General features: G+C 38.9%; 1 protein-coding gene across 2 annotated transcripts in view; it reads right to left on the bottom strand.

Moving 5' to 3' along the window:
- Positions 1-11,075, bottom strand: part of doc2b (double C2-like domains, beta) — a 190,640-nt gene that overhangs the window by 128,147 nt on the left and 51,418 nt on the right. The gene's annotated exons all lie outside the window — the stretch shown is intronic.

Consider the following 11,075-nt stretch of genomic DNA (forward strand, 5'->3'; position numbering starts at 1 on the left):
TGTGTAATCGGTGCCATGCGAGAATATTGCAGTTAATAGATGCTCAGCCACCTGCCAAACTGCCAAAGTGAGCAAGTATTTGTTACAAAGAACAGCTTCCAGCTATTTTCTCAGTTTTTTAAATCATTTAATCAATAGACAGAACAGTTGTGGCACAACGCGCCTAAATTATGACACCAGAGTTTAATTCTTTTTGTTTTGCTTTTGTTTTCACTGGTTAACTAATTAAATTTAGGCACACTTGGTTAATATTAGGAAAAGACAACCTAATAGTTTGGGGTAAAATGCACTCTTTTACAATTTTAGATGCGTTTTCTGCATTTTCTGCCTCCTGTGATTGCTTAGTTTTACTACATAACTGATTTATAATAACACAAACAACCAGCCTTAAAATTGACCTCTAAGTTCACAATGGTTGCGCTTTCTGTCTTAACCTACTCACGGGCAAATAGTGAAATAATAAGTGCTCAAACAAAGCACATCCACAAACTGTGGGTTATTGCAAAAGCTTGCAAAGGATTTTCACTCTTTAATTCAGTAAGATGTAACTTCATCCGTTCCTTTAGTAGGATTAAGCTGTCAGGTTGTCTACTGACTTACAGGAACAAAAAGGTGACTTTGAAGACACTGGCCTGTGTAACACCTCTATGATACTGTTGTCACACTGTGTTAATCCACTTAAGTGGGCATATAGAAAATCCATCATCCCTTTGGAGTTAACAGTCAAACCTTCATTCTAGGCTGTAGAAGATAAAACGCCGTTCAGCCACTGGGAAAACTTTGACAGCAGGTTTTTTTCCCCACAAATTTGAGACAGGAACAAAGATGGAGGGAGGTTGTGATCAAGAGTTTTGCTTGGCAGCCTCCCCTAAGAGAACTTATCTTTTCCACCCTGCTGTACATTCACTGTTGCAGCCCAGTGGATCAAACCGAAAGGAGGAGGGCTTTTTTACTTTTTCTTATCTTTCTCCCTGCAATATGAAATTCTGTCGACACAAGTGACAACAGAATGAAGGCTAGAAAAGACTTCTTGATAAGAACACACACATAGCTGCCACCTTTTATAGTCAGGATATAATGTTTACTGGAGTCTATCTCCACATTACAGTGTTTTTATTAGGCTAATGTTACTTCAAAATAAAGGACACGATGTTATAGTCCATACTGATAAAGCACAGCAGAGCAGATATTTATATATCAGGTGATAAAAGATACCACGATAGGAACATTATTATGAGATGCTGAGCGTCTGCTGTTGCCATCATCTATTAAAGAATGCAATCACAACCCAGCAAGCATCTGCCAGACAGCAATATGCAACATAATAAGTCAAAGATTCCCCCAACTGGGTACAAAATCTGAACAATATGATACAGCAGAGTGACGAGACTCTGCAAAATGACTTTGGACACTGGTGAACTAATTTCAGAGCGATATTTAGTTCCTGAAGTCTGAGGGAGTCTGCAGCAGGTAGATGATGTTTGACTTACAGGCCTTGTCTCCACTTTCAGTTTGGCTGTGATATATTTTAGTGAAAGCTGCGGGCTATTTCATGAATATCTATTATATATCAAAATGTTTAATGAGAAAAGTAGGAGGAACTTAACATAAAAGAACAAGCCAAAGGGCACAGAGACATATTTTTTGTTGTTAAAAATGATGTGCCGAATTGGCTTGTAGTAAGAAAAACACCTCCTATAACCATTATATAAAATAAACGAACCAGAAATGAAGAATACTTCTGGTTTACAACACACCAACATACAAACATCTGAAGGGGACATTAAAAGTAGTAGCTTTTGCAACAACTGGTACTCTTAATGTCTGTCCTTGGTTTGTATTGTACTGTACCATGAAACAATGGAAACAAAAGAAAAAACACAGCTAGCTACCACGTAGCAGACCAGCAAAGCATACGAAGCACTGTGAGATTTAATGATTTTGTACAAACACTGAATGCAAAACCACATAAAGCTAGCATGTCGAAACTGTGTACAGACATTTGAGAGCAGTTTGAAGTACCATCTTTAAAAAACTGTTAGACAGTGAAAATCAAATTGTTGTGGGCTTGTTGAAAGTAGTAGAAATTGATTTAGTTAAAGATTTAAACTTCCATGTCTATTACATTTTCTTAAGACAGTCTTCAATAAAACTGGCTTTCTTCTGGCTAGCTTCTGTTCGCTTACCTGTTAACGCAACAGAATTGTTAGCTGCTACCAGGCACAGCGCAAAAATATGCCTACATTCTGCCACCGCTATCACTTAGAGAAATTATATTTAATACAATGTTGGCATTCTCTGTGTCTCAGCATGATCTTGGAATTATTGAAAATTGCAGGACCATTCACATCTATAATGCTAGGTGTAAATCAGAAAAAATATACATTATTTTTCTTAATGCGTAATTAAGCTAATCTATTATCACCTTAAATATATTTTTTTATTCTTTTCTTTTTGTTCTTTTTTCCACAAAAATATTACACTTTTTGTGAAAAATATGTGTTGCATGACTGTCATATAGACTTAATTTCCAGTGGCAATAAATGACAGCTAGCTGGCAAAGTTAGCCTAGCTTGTTTCCTTGCTAATGCTGTCTATTATTGTTTACATGGATCTAACAATCTGTTTACACACTGGAACTAAATAAAAATGGGATGGGACATTTAATCTGTGCTGCTAGTAGTTGTAAAATACACCTGAGAATTTAACAAACTGAAATCCAGATACTCCAACTAGAGTATGCTAACATATAGCATATAGCTCATTAGCCATATATGACCTTTCAATATCATGGCCCTGTTACATCACTAAAACTTCCTTAAATGATGCACAATAGCCTTTAGAGAAATTTTTTTCATACCAGAATCCTACCAATTCACTCTTTAAAGCTAGATAGATAGTACTACTAACAATAATAATGTGGCGAGCTCAGACAAGGAGGAGACAGAGGTAACGTTTGGTCTTGCTTCCCGCAGAGTTAGCCAGGGAGCACAGCCATTTATTAGCATTCAACAGACGAACACACCACGCTAACACAACCGCTCGGCGCAGCTCTAGCGTAACAACAAAAAGGCGCTCTCTCACCAGAAAAACACACAGTCCCAGAGAGATCACATAATAACCATGGCAACATAACGCTGCCGCCTGAAACAACAGAACGAAGCTGTCAAACAAAACCCAAACAGCCCTGACCTGCTACAATAATAATCACAAATCAATGAAAATTAATTAAATCAAACAAATGAAAGTTGTCTAACGATAATGACAGTATTTGTACACTTAAACAATAAAATCATAATATCTACTTATGATTAGTTTATACACTTTATGACTTTAAAAGTAAATGAAAGCAAAGACAAAACAAACCATAATCTCCATTCTCATACCATCTCACCTTTCCGTTGACACACGGTTTAAATGATAAGGGTCAGTCACAAATTTAATGTAACTGCCCAAATAATGTTTATAGATTCCGTAACAACCAGTTAACCACATTTAAATAACTACTATAATGTTAACACAATGGTTTACAAACCAGCTATTATTTTTAACTATTTGTTACCACTATGAAAACTACTGTAGTAACTGACGCTTAACTAACTTTTAATTTACCATTTATTATCAATGTTTATTATAAACAGTTATGTTTACGTGCAACATATTAGGCATCACTTGTGTGATTTTTGAGAATGCAATAAAAATGTATGTATATGTATTTTAACATTTCACTTTAACTCTAGTTTTCAGACAGCTGTGAGATGGGAAGATACTTTTGATAGACGGTGTTTGCTTATTTCCTCATTAGAGATCGAGCTAATGAAATGTCTTGCCCTCTTTGATAAATTACTTTATGTACTGAATTGCCAGGGGAGACTAAAGAGAGCAGTACAGAATAAGCTTTGTACACTCAGTGTAATTGGTGACAGTGTTTGTTACTTCCACTGCTTCGGCAGTTCAACAAGTAGCCCTCAGCAACTACAAACAAATCTCTAATCAGATCATTAACTCCACTGCTCCACTTTTTTTTTTAATCTAACCATGCCTTAATAATAAATCACCTGCCAACTTCAGCAAAATTCTTAATGCACTGCTCGTTTTTTTTGTCTCATCAAGTCAAAGAAAATCGAGTCTCACCACATTATGGAGAGATCTGCAGATAATAAAGTAATGCCAGAATGTGTTCCATTAACAAGATGTATGTCCAATAAAAATGCATGCAACAGACTGAGATGTACCACAGAGAAGACAGTGTGTGTCTGTGTGATGGAGCACTGCCTGATTGATGCAGTGCTTAATCTTTGCCTGATCAGTGCCGGGCATCAACTGTGAAGCACCTTCACCAGAGCTGCGAGTTCCTACAGGCACAAAATAGAACAAAGAGCAAACCTCAAGAGTCAGCATGGGGCTTATCGTTGTCATGCTGAATAATATGTATTGATGAGTTGTGTGTTTTTCTGCCATAGATAAAGAAAGCAAAGGGCCACACATTGGACAACTGGAGCAAAACATTAGATAGTGCAGAATTGTGCTAAACTGAGTTTGCTGGATGTATCATTGCTTCAGCTGCATGTGCTAGTTTGGTGTGCTCTAACTTTTTAACTTTGAGTTAAAACTCAAAGGAGTGAGGCTGCTCCACCAATTGCAAAGCCAACAAACCTTGTGGGTTTCTTCAGAAAACCCAGTCGTATCAATGCTTTGTGAGATATGAAACAAGTGCAATTTTAGCAAGTTGAAATATGAAGGTGCCGAGTTCACTTTTGCGGGTAATGTAGATGACGAGGTAGGTGATCCCATTCTCCGTCGCCACAAAGGATCATCTGCTGCCATCTCATCCTATCCCTCCTGTCATTTCCAGAGATCGTGGATATACTGGAACTCCTTTGTCCAGTGCCACAGTCTCCAACCCATACATCACAGCAGGCCTCACAACCTTCTTGCAAACCTTCCCTCTCACTCTTGCTGCTTGCCACGGTCCTTTGTCATTTTGACGCAGCGTTTTGAGTTTTCTCGTGTTTTCTGTCATTTTGTATTATGTTTAAGTCACTTTGTTATTCTAAAGGTTTATTCTGTTGTGCCTGGGTTATTCTGCTGAGTTTGGGTTATTAGATTTCCCCTTGTGTCTTTGCCTTCGATGTCTCCATCGTGTTCCCTCGCTTGCTTCCTTTCCTCTCCTCCACTCCTGTATCTAACTCGTGTGTCAGTATTGCGTTCCTTCATTTCCTGTTTTATTGTGAAGGTCTTATGTTCCATGTCAGTGTGCTTTGTGTAGCTTCCTAGGTCTCGTCATGTCTAATTCTGTCCCCTCGTCATTGTACTACGTATTTAAGCCTTTGTCTCCCTTTGTGCAGTGTTGTGTTCTCCCTCATAGTTGTGTATGTTTCCCATGCTCTTCCCCGTGTGCTAGAGCAGCGGTCTCCAACCTTTTTTGCGCCACGGACCGGTTTATGCCCGACAATATTTTCACGGACCGGCCTTTAAGGTGTCGCGGATAAATACAACAGAATAAAACTAATACCGGTACCGAAAAAAATACAATTTATTCATAACACACGTGAAAAGACCCAGGAAAACCGAGTTAACGATAAAAACGATAACAAAATAACACTGAAAACTGATAAAAACCCTGAAAACCATACATTTCACACCTGAGCCTCAACTTTCGCGGCCCGGTACCAAACAACTTACGGACCGGTACCGGTCCAAGGCCCGGGGGTTGGAGACCGCTGTGCTAGAGTTTCCCAGCCTAGTTTAGTTTTGTACATTTTCTCTAGTGTCAGCAATAAAGACACTTTTGAGTTTACATTTTCGCCTCTTAAGTCTGCGTTTGGGTCCTCTCCTGCCTGCACACAGCTGCTCATGACAGCTGTTATCCTTCTGTCGCAAATCAACCCTGACACTCGTCTTCACCCACTCCACCCTGTCTGTGCTTTCTTCTTCACCTCTCTTCTGCACTGCCTGTTGCTTTGGATGGTTTACCCCAGGTTAACCATATCATTCTACCAACTTTCATTCCTCTTCTCTCGAGTGCATACCTCCACCTCTCCGGGTCCCCTTTTCTTCTGCTTCCTACTCTCATTACAGATCACAACATTGTCTACGAACATTTTAGTCCATGAAGGCTCCCGTCTGCGCTCATCTGTCAGCCTGTTCATCATCACTGTAGAAGAAGTGGCTCAAAGTCAATCTCTGATGTAATCCCACCTCCACTTGGAAACCATCTGTCACTACCAATCCAATATGGAATTCTTGTTCTCAGGCTTGGGTCCGGCACTATACGTACACTGGCATGTGGGAATGTAGGAGTGTTTCTGGAATTTTCTTGTGAGTCTGCTGAAATATCGGATGCTCTCAACTCTTTTCATTTAAATTTTTAACTCACAGTGTTTTCTCTACTGTCAGAAGGAAAATGAGTACTGTGAAAGTGAAAGGAAGTGAACTTAAGTGAAAGTTAATTTCTGATGTTATTGTGGTTTGCACTGTAGATTGTTTATAAGTTGTAACTCAACTTCACAGGCCATAAATGAAACACTTAAAAAATAGGAACCAATACAAACTGTTTACTAATCAGTATAAACTGTTTTTATATCAGTATCAATGTAATATAAAGCACAACCACACTCAGCATGAACAAAGCATGCATGACTTTGTTACCAGTTTAATAAAAACCTGCATCAGTGAACGAAATAGAAAATGAGGCCATTATTTACGATTTATGTACAAACACGATATTGTATCCATAAAAGCAGCAGTTAATGTCCTGCATCGTTTAACTCACGTGACTATGACTAACAAATGAAAATAACAATTGTTAGTTATTTGAAAATGACACTGTATGTTGTTTACCTAATGAGAAAATATTAAAGACGTTTTAAAACTATTAAAGCCAGGCCTGGTGTTGAATATTGCAGCACAGCGGACAACATTATTGTATAAACTCTGGAAATTGCTGCAGTCCATCATAGAAAAAGTTTATTTGCACACATTAAGGAGACTGCCCTCCATGGGATTTGAGTGAAATAGCAGACTCTGCAGTCATTCATCTCAAGTGTCATCAACCTAAGGGTGCTTTTTATTAATTTTTAGCCGTGTCGCTTCATGTCCTTTTTCAGGATGCTGCAGGCTGGATTGAGATGGCCCACAGGTTGCTTCCAGCCCTATTCTGTCCATTTCTATTCTGCCTTTTTATTAAGAGTCCTTTATAAAACACATATACTGCAGGGTTTCAAAAAGCAAAGTCCCTGCTAATAAGTGTTTAGAAGCAGAGTACCTAAACATCATGCCAAATTTCAGAACATTATAGCTTTCTACAAGTATAATGCTGTTGAATACATATGTCACTCACGTATGATTTTACTTCGTATCAGCCTAACTGACAGCAGTACCATCTACCTATCGTCATGTTTCTATTTCTCTGCCTTTTTGTCTTATCTCCATGTTATTATGCTGTTTTTCCCTACAGCTACCAGGTTTAGATCAGAGTTTCTTCAGGCCTGAGCGCTAATGTTTCTCTGCCTGCTCCACTGAACGATGTGCTCCTTGATATGGTCTCTGGGTTGGACGATAGCGTTGTCGATCAAACCAACGCCTGAACGGCCACTAGGCGAGGTGGTGATTTCAAGTTCATTTACTTTTATAGCTGTTTATCACAAACATGCCCTAAAGGATGCTTCTCCGGTATCCTACATTCAGCTAATCAAACATCACCCAGAGAAGAAAAAGGGGACAGCCTGCAACAAGTTTGCTAGACTTTTGTCTTTTTTAATTATCCTCTCGTGATGTTTTGGTTGTGTGTGTGTGTGTGTGTGTGTGTGCGCAGGCATATACAATATGGGTTTATCTGGTGTGCTTGCATGCATGCATTAAATCAGTATAATGAGATTATCGTATCTGCCTGTGCTACGGGTTTTTCCAAACCACCGAGAAACAGAGAGTCTAATCTTGTTGGTTGCTAGGAACTGGGCAAGCTGGGGAATGGATGAGACAGACATCCATCGTATCCCCATCAAATAGCTTACCACATTGAACTGGACTTGATCTAATATCAAGGGAGGGATAAATGGGTGCCAGTGGAAGGAGGATATGCATTTGGGTGGGAACAATCATATTAGAAAATGCACTGTGGCTGCATGTGGTCACTGTGTGGCTGAATGATGGAAAGCTAATGGTGGTTAGAGATTAATGGAGATGAACGCAGGCTTTCACGGTGACAATGACACTTAAGCTTTGCCAGTAACACTGATACTTTTTGCATTTGTTCATATGTTCAATTTCCATAAATATTGGTGGATAAATGGTTGAAATACACAGTGAGCTCCACAGTTAGTTGGACAAAGACACATTTTGCTTCTGCACAGCACAGAGGATTTTAAATCGAACAGGACGTGAATGAGGTGCCTTTCGGCTTTAAATTTATAAGGATTTTATCAGAAGTATCGCATTAACATTTTAGACAATACAAGCAATTATATGCAGCTCCCCACTTTCAGATACTCAAACGTAATTGAATCGACGAACAAACAATTTCAAGACCAGTTGACCTCCATTCAGTTATTATTTTTAACACATTAAGCAGACAGAAGATCTGGAGAGTTGAAACTGTATTTTTTTTAGTTACGCAGAGATGTTGGTACAAATGAGGGAGGCCATCATAGGGCTGGAAAACCAAAAACAGCCCATCAGAGAGACAGCGAAAACTTTAGGAATGTGTACATTTTTCTCTCTCTCTTCAAATATTTTTATCGTGAAGCACAAGTAATGATTACAAATTACCCCATGGGCTGACATTGCTTTAATTTTATATTTTTATCACCAAGAAAGGGGAAAAACAAAAAAACAAACAACAAATAAAGCACAAAACCAAGACAGTAGAAAATACCAAAAAGGGCGACCAAACAAACAAATACCTCTCCCTCACCACACCATTCCCTTAGCCCAGAGTGCCATCAGCTTGTTATAACCTATGGTGAAGTCCACATAGTAGCTCTCATTTGTCCATAGTTTCCAGATACTCAGTGAGTGGCCTCCAGTTTGTCATTTATAATGTAGCGGATCCTTTCCAGATGAAGACTATCTGTCAGTACTGAAATCCAGGCTTTCGAGGAGGGCACTTCTTTCCCCTTCCATAGCAGGAGGATCAGTCTCTTTGCACACATTAGGCCATAGGACAGGAGCGAGGGTCTGTGCGCTCTTAAATTTTTTAGATTATTCCAATAAGAATCAAAATAGGGTCAGCTGCATATCAAAAAGTTTGGGGAAAAAAATAAAAAAACTGAAGCCTTGTAGTACTTAATTACTACGAGGTAATTAAGTACACTGTTGCCAGGATTTTCATTACAGTATAAAACAAGTCAGGACCAAATTTGTGTGTGCAAATGGCAAAGTTGAACCAAAAGTCTTCCACTGTTTTAGCGCTGCAGTCACAACTCTGTTACAAAAGTGGATGTTTTAATGCTTCTTTTGCTCTAGAAAAAAAATCCTCATTTTTTAGCTCATCTATAGTCTTGTTAAGGAAAACAGCAGCATTCAGATAAGCCGTAGTTGTGTTCAAAAACTATGACTGAATTGCAATTACAGTAGAAGTAGCGCTTTAAGCCCAATCATCCGGACACGACTTTCTCCTTGCAGTGTTTTGCAATGCTTTTGAATAAGTATAACATCATACTACTTTCATGTGTGCCTTTCATGAGAGTGTCGGACATTTTTGCACTGCTACAAATTGTGGGTTTTCTGAAACAAACCAACTGGGCTGTCACTCTCTTGTTGAGGACAGAGGAGAGTTGAATGAAGAAAAAATGAGGGGAAGGGTTTCCACTCTTTGCTATAGCAAACACGTAGAGACAAAATATGGTAGAGTTACTAACAAATAAAGGGTTTTATGGGTAGCTACAAATGAACCAACACCCACGCCTTCCAATCTGCATCATGTACCCTCGTGCAACAAGAAGACTGTGATTTAATTAGCTGTCAGGATTTGGATGCAAAAACAAAATAATTAAGATAGTGCTGAAAAATGTTACACATGATGGAGAAACTAAGGTTAGTCTCTTTTTTAACGTCTCTGGTTTTCTGTCTTCTTTCCTGGGCAAAGACTTCCAAGGTGTTCCTCCCACCTGTTGGAGGGGGTTTGATTGAAACCCTCTTGTTCATCACTTCAATACTCAGTCATGTCTCAGATATCCCCTCACTACGAAAATACTTCTTTTATGTGTCTCTCCTTCCATTTACACGAAATTCAGCGGTACAGCATAGTACAACTCCTACATGGCCGATCCCGAGAGGATTTCCTCCCACAAACTACTAATTAAGAAAATAAGCTTTATTTCCCTGTTTTAAAACTTTGAAACACTCTGATCCAACACTCTGTGTCCTGGTTGTTTATATTTTACACCTTTACAGTGTATCCGATCTACAATCACAGAGCTGACAGCCTAAGCAGACAGGCGGAGATTTGAAAACAGTCCTTTAGTGAGCAGTGGAGCATGTTTCCTGATCGTGTCTGAGTTTTGGATGCTTTGTTAATCATTAAGACACCGGATTATTTCCCCTTAAATGGTGCGACATTACTAAGGAAAATGCATTTGTGGGTTGAGCAGCAGACCTGAGCATGTGGGTTGTACTTTCCAAGTCTTCTCTGTCAATGCCAAACAGCTTATTCTGCTACTGTTTGGTGTAGTTTACTTGATTTCCCAATTAAATTCTGGGAAAAAAAACAACATCTTTAACAAAACTTTTAAAAATAAGTTCAATTTAAAACATTTAACAATTTTTCATGTAACAAACCATGGAAGAACCATACAGAGCCACAAAAGCCTGGCACCTTCTCCTCGTGCTGGTCACCAGCGTGATCACACACTGCTGTGGGATGACATCCCATCCATCGACACAAATGTCACAATTACTTTTCTAAACAGGTTTATTAATGCTTACAGATCTGTAACACTGCAGAATTTGAATCGAGGAATGAAGTTGCGTCTAAGAATCTATATTTAGTACAGATACTCATCAGGGAAATCCATGCTCAAAGGTACGAAGAATCTTCCATGAATGTAACACTGTTTCCCAGAAAACCAGCTGGT

This window comes from Neolamprologus multifasciatus, chromosome 10 (genome assembly GCF_963576455.1).
Source record: "Neolamprologus multifasciatus chromosome 10, fNeoMul1.2, whole genome shotgun sequence".
NCBI classification, from domain to species: Eukaryota; Metazoa; Chordata; class Actinopteri; order Cichliformes; family Cichlidae; genus Neolamprologus; species Neolamprologus multifasciatus.